Source organism: Oncorhynchus mykiss, chromosome 9 (genome assembly GCF_013265735.2).
Source record: "Oncorhynchus mykiss isolate Arlee chromosome 9, USDA_OmykA_1.1, whole genome shotgun sequence".
NCBI classification, from domain to species: Eukaryota; Metazoa; Chordata; class Actinopteri; order Salmoniformes; family Salmonidae; genus Oncorhynchus; species Oncorhynchus mykiss.
The window spans coordinates 18,275,075-18,281,950 of NC_048573.1; positions in this window are offsets into that span (position 1 = coordinate 18,275,075).

Consider the following 6,876-nt stretch of genomic DNA (forward strand, 5'->3'; position numbering starts at 1 on the left):
TATTCCTGAACAACGTCTATTTGCGCCCCTACTGGATGGAAATTACAAATGTAATGGCTGTGCTCAATGCAAGGGCACTTATAAATGTAGATCCTTCAAACACCCACAAACAGGGAAATCGATCCCAATCAAAGGTGTTCTTAACGCAGTTATTTACCTTATAACTTGTCCTTGTGGTAAAAATTATGTGGGTAAAACAAAGCGCGAATTAAAAGTACGTATCTCAGAGCATCGTAGCACCATTAGGTGTAAAAACTTTACTTACCTAGTTGCGGCCCACTTCTTGGAGGCAGGCCACTCGATTTCGTCTCTGCGTTATATTGGCATCGAACATGTCACCCTACCTAGGAGAGGGGGTGACCTTGATCATTTATTGTTAAAATGAGAGGCTGCCTGGATCTTTAACTTAAAGACCCTTGTTCCCTTCGTTCTCAAGTAGACTTTGATCTGAAGCCATTTTTGTGATTATTGTGACTTTGCCATTGTAATTGTTTGTAAGCTTGTGTAGTCAAATTAATTTATGATCTTATGCTATGATCTTATGTTGTTTGTATGCTGTTCTTTGTATGACATTTTAATATTTGATAATTAACCAATGATATTAGGCCACTCTTGGCCATGATTAGATGCCTGTGTCTTTTGACACTACATAAACGAGTCATCCCGCAGTGTTTGTGATTATACCCTGATGAAGACAGCTTGGCTGTTGGTAATTGCATTTTTGCATCTGAGCTCCTAGAGTGTGCGGCTCTCTTTTATTTTCAAAGCTAGTAGGCAAACAAGCCAGCAGTATTAACTAAAGCAGGCCTTGATTTGCATAAAAACAAGTGCTCGAAAGGGGCAAACAATAACGTGTCAATTACATGTAGCATCATGAAAATTGATAAATGAATCAAAATGGCTGTTTGGCTCGGACTATTAGCATTAACGGCCGAAATGCTACACAAAACAAAACACTCTTGTTAGGTGAATTCCTTTTTCTTTTTCCTTCTTTAATGTGATAAACTTGAGAACACAATGTTTTGTTGACACATACTTTCTTGGATTGTTTTGGAGAGTTTCATCTGTGTGTTTGGTGTGCTCTCACCCAGAGGCGTCATGCCCATAGCGGGTACAAGGGCATGTGCCCTGTTAGATTTGTCCTGTTTTTTTAAATGTATTTGTAAAACATATAGAGTGACATATCAGACAACTGCAACCTGAAAAACGTTCCAATCTTGTGGCTAGCAAGTAGCAACTAATGTCAGCTAAGCATAGCTAGAAATGTTAAGCCCAAAGCCAGCCAGCTAATAACTTTAGCTTGCGTGCTAGCAGCTTGAAATTAGCTAGCTAATTAAATGTGTTTTAAATATACAGTTTCTAGTTAGCTAATTATAGGCTGAACATTTCCTTACTCAAATGAAGTTATTTACAGTTGAAGTCGGAAGTTTACATACACTTAGGTTGGAGTCATTAACAACCCCTCGGTCCAGAAAGCTCTAGTCGGCGCCTGAATCGATGAGAACAGGCAGAGGAAAAGCCTGGCTCTGCCACACAAGGTTGGCCTCAAGCAGGGGTCTGGGAGATGATGGGCAGGCGATTTGGCTCAACAGTATATCCCCCACTACTGCTGAGCCCCCTCTTTTGCTGGACACAGGGAACAAGTGGAGACCAGGTGACCAACCTGGTCACAATATAGACAGCTCCTAGTACTGATACGCTGCTGCCTCTCCTCTGGAGATAGACGGGTCTGGCTGAGCTATATGGGTTCAGGATTAGAACATGCCTGGAGATGTGATGCATTCGGAGAAGGAGAGCAAGGCACTGAAGCAGATGTTATGGGGCATGCAAACCTACCTACCCTCTCCCTCCGATGCTCAAGGAAGACAGTTGTCAATGCGGATAGTGAGAGAAATGAGTACATCAAATCCATCAGGCTCCTCTCTGGACAACAGAGAGGGTCTCAGTGAGTGCGTTCCGGAATGTTCCCTGAAGAGCTTTGTCATTCCAGCCACTCTCTGCAGCGAGGGTGCGGAACTCCCATGCCATTTCAGCCACACTCTGGGAGCCTTGACGAAGGGACAGAAGTTGTTTAGCGGCATCCTTTCCGCGGACCGTACTCATCTCATCGTGAATCCACTGTAGGAGAAGCAGATTGGTGACCGTCTCTCCCACAACTCAGTGGCCCAGGAAAGCGCTGCTCCACGAAGGCAGCCAATCAAGAAATACATCTTGGCTCATTCACTAGCATAAGAGTAGGGCTGTTGCTCAAATACTAGTGAACATTGCACAAGAAAGGCTCTGCAAGCGCCAAGATTACCATCAAAGTGCTCAGGAGTCGCTGAGTAGAACAGGGTAAACAGGTCCTGATGTGACAGATGTAGGGTGTTTTTAGCTCAGTGTGCCCTCATTTTCGAGGTTCAGACCTCCTTCCCCTTGGATTGTTCCAGAATAGCCTACCTCTTCACGCTGATGTCTGAAAGTGCTCTCACCCGGGCTACCACCGTATGGGAACAGCAGCTGACCATATGCATGAGCCTGGAGGGGTTCGTGAGAGAAGAAAGGAAGGTTTTTGATGCCCCGCTCTCCGGGAGAGAAGCTGCCCGGAAGCTAATCCAGCCCGCACAGTGGCCTACTATGCGGTGGATTTCCTCACGTTGGCAGTGGAGAGTGCATGGAACCCGGAAGCATTGTTCGACATGTTCCTGCAATGCGTCTCAGCAGAGGTTAAGGACAAGCTTGCGGCTCGGGAGTTGCCCACGGATCTTGACTCCCTCATCATTTTGACCATTCTCATCGATGGGCGATTGCGGGAAAGACGGATGGAGAGGGAATTCGACGTCACTCGCATGTCCAGGAATTCCACCTCGCCTCCAAGCCATCCCGCAAGTTCCCGACGGTCTCGTGGCCGAGAGGTTACCCGGCCTTCTTCGAGAGTCACCGAAGAGGGCCAAGGCACTATTTTCCGAGTCCATGCAACTATGCAGGACTGGGCTGTTGCCAGCAAAGCGGCAACACAGGATCAGCACAAGGAGCTGTATGTATTGCGGGATTTTTGGTAATTTTGTGTCCTCGTGCCCGGTGAAGGACCAGGCTCACCAGGGAGCGAGTACTTTGGTGGACCTCTCCGCCATTCCCGTGGAGTACAAGGACCTCCGGGAGGTGTTCAGCAAGGCCAAGGCCAATTCCCTTTCGTCACACCTTCTCCCTAGTACCAGGGGACGTCTGTACTCGCTGTCAGTACTAGAGACCAAGGCTATGGAGAACTACATTGGGGATACCCTAGCTACAGGATTTATGCTTCCCTCCTTCTGTCCCGCTGGCGCAGGGTTCTTCTTTGTGGAGAAGAAGGACAAGACCCTTGCATTAACTACCGGGGTCTCAATGACATTACTGTGAAAAACCGTTTTCCGCTACCACTCACTCATTTGAGTCACTCCAGGGGGCCACGATCTTCTCCAAGCTGGATCTACGAAACGCATAGCACCTGGTATGGATATGAGAGGGGGACGAGTGGAAGACCGCCTTTAACACGGCCAAGGTCACTACGAATATCTGAACATGCCCTTTGGCCTCACCAACGGCCCTGCCATGTTCCAGGCTCTGGTGAATGAATTTCTCCGTGACATGCTGAACCAGTTCATCTTCGTCTACCTTGATGACATCCTCGTCTTCTCCCGCTCCCCCAGAACACGTAATCCATGTCTGGCAGGTTCTCCAGCGCCTTCTGGAGAACCAGTTGTTCGTTAAGGGGGAAAAGTGTGAGTTCCATTGCTCCATCAATCCCTTCCCGGGCTACATCATCTCTGCTTGGAGTGTCCAGATGGATCCCAAGAAGGTGAAAATGGTGATGGATTGGCCTCAGCCTACGTCGAGGGTGCAGCTGCACCAACGTTTATCGCCACTTCATCCGGGGTTACAGCACCCTGGCCTCCCCCATCTGCCCTCACCTCTGCCAAGGTTCGGTTCACGTTGTCCATGGCCTCTGTCCGAGTGTTCCGGGACCTTAAACACCGCTTCACCACAGCTCAAATCCTGGTTCATCCGGACCCTTCCCGTCAGTTCTTAGTGGAAGCCAAGGATTTGGATGTCGGAGTGGGGGCTGTCCTGACCCAACGTTCTGCCCTGGACCTGAAGCTGCATCCCTGCGCCTTCTTCTCCCACCACCTCAACGCCACGGAGAGGAATTCCCATGTGGGGAATCGCGAGCTCCTCACGGTGAAGACAGCATTGGAGGAATGGAGGCACTGGCTCGAAGGGGCGGAACATCCATTCATTGTGTGGACCGACCACAAAACCTTGAGTATCTCCGCACCGCCAAGCGCCTCAACCCTAGGCAGGCGAGATGGGCCCTGCTGTTTAACAGGTTCAACTTTTCCCTCTCCTACCGGCCGGGGTCCAAGAACGTCAAGCCGGATAACCTGTCTCACCGCTATAACCTCACGGCTACCACCCTTGAGCCCGAGACCATCCTTCCCACCTCGTGCCTGGAGACGGCACTCAGCTGGGGTATCGGGAAACAGGTCCGGGAGGCGCAGCGGTCCCTAACAAACCTTGGGGGGAGGCCCAGATAACCCGGATGTTTGTGCCTGACGCTGTCCGATCCGTGGTCCTGAAGTGGACCCATTCCTCCAGGCTTGCCTGCCACCCGGGCTCCCGGTGGACCCTGACTTGCGACAATGCATTTGGTGGCCTACCATGTTTCCAGATGTTGACACCTTTGTCGCTGCCTACGCTGTCTGTGCACGGAACAAGACCCCTCGACAAGCTCCGGCTGTCCTCCTCAAAGCTTTCCCATCCCTCCTCGCCACTGGTGTCACATCACTCTGGACTTTGCTACGGGTCTCTCCTCGTCTGGTGGCAACACCGCCCTCCTGACCATGGTGGATAGCTTTTCCAACCAGGATTTCATGACCACTCTGCACTGCCTGGTCTCCGCCAACCCAACCACCTGGAGCCAGCAGCTGTTGATTTGGAAGAATATTAATATGATAAATATCTCACATATTGTTGAACTATCTTTCTTTATCAATATACAAATGTTTAGTCATTTGATAATTTGCAAATAAAAGACAAAGCATTTAAAGCTTCAAAATCATGTCTTGGAAAAAGCGATTTTGTAAAATTATTATTCTGGACAAACTTAGTCTGTGTTTTCACAAAACAATCTCTTCTTGTGTCCTTTGTTTGAGCATAATACGGAACTTTTGACTTTTTGGAATTACCAATGAGGATTTAAAAACACACCATAGAAGAGTAGGGAATATACAGTAAAAGGAGGGACTCCCATTTACAGTATTTGGAAACTCCAGAAGAAGGAGTCGTGTCTATAGGTGGCAGGGAAGTCAGGCGCAGGAGAATCAAACTTAATGAAATGGCGTTGTTTAATGACTGTAAACAAAACATAACTCCAAAACTATGAATAATAATAAAACAAAGTGGGTACAAGGATCCGTCGCGCACCAATACAAACACAAAACTGACCAACAAACAATCTCTGACAAAGACATGAGGGGAAACAGAGGGTTAAATACACAACAGGTAATGAATGGGATTGAAACCAGGTGTGTAGGAAGACAAGACAAAACCAATGGAAAATGAAAAATGGATCAATGATGGCTAGAAGACCGGTGACGTCGACCGCCGAGCTCCACCCGAACAAGGAGAGGCTTCGACTTCGGCAGAAGTGATCCGGATGGAGACGGTGGAATTCTCGCAGCATGGAAGGATCTAACATACTCCTCCACCGGAACACAGCATCTCTCCTCCGGACCGTACCCCTCGCCCGACGCCTCGAATCCAAGATGCATTGAACGGAGTACGCAGGGACCCCCTCGATGTCCAGAGGGGGCGGAGGAACATCCCGCACTTCAGCCTCCTGGAGCGGGCCAGCCACCACCGGCCTGAGGAGAGACGCATGGAACAAGGGGTTAATACGGTAATTCGTGGGTAACTGTAACCTATAACATACCTCGTTCACTCTCCTCAGGACTTTAAACTGCCCCACAAACCGCTGACCCAGCTTCCGGCAGGGCAGGCGGAGGGGCAGGTTTCGGGTCGAGAGCCAGACCCTGTCCCCTGGTGCGAACCCCGGGGCCTCACTGCGGTGACGGTCTGAGCCAACTTTCTGGCGCACTATGGCGCGCTGAAGGTGGACGTGGGCGGCCTCCCAAGTTTCCTTCGCACGCCGGAACCAATTGTCCACCGCAGGAGCCTCGGTCTGACTGATGCCAAGGAGCCAGATCCGGCTGATACCCTAATACACATTGAAAGGGAGAAAGGTTAGTGGAGGAGTGGCGGAGAGAGGTCTGGGCCATCTCTGCCCAGGGCACGAACTTTGCCCACTCCTCCGGCTGGTCCTGGCAATAAGACCTACCCACATCCTGGTTAACTCTCTCCACCTGCCCATTACTCTCGGGGACCGAGACCCCCAGAAGCTCCATGAACTCCTTCCAGACCCTAGACGTGAACTGGGGACCCCGATCAGACACTATATCCTCAGGCACCCCATAGTGCCGGAAGACGTGTGTAAACAGGGCCTCTGCAGTTTGTAAGGCCGTAGGGAGACCGGGCAAAGGGAGGAGACGACAGGACTTAGAAAAACGATCCACAATGACCAGGATCGTGGTGTTACCCTGTGATGGTGGAAGATCAGTAAAGAAACAGGTGCGACCATGGCCGTTGTGGAACGGGTAAGGGTTGTAACTTACCTCTGGGCAAGTGTCTTGGAGCCTTGCACTGAGAAGCTTCGACTTCTAATTCTGCATTACACAGGACTCGAAACACCAGGTGTTTTCAACCTTTTCTGGGTTTGTGCTGCCAGACTCAGCCAAGGTGTTGCACAACTCTTGATTATGTGGTGTTACCACTGTTACTGTAATTTAATTATGCCAATGT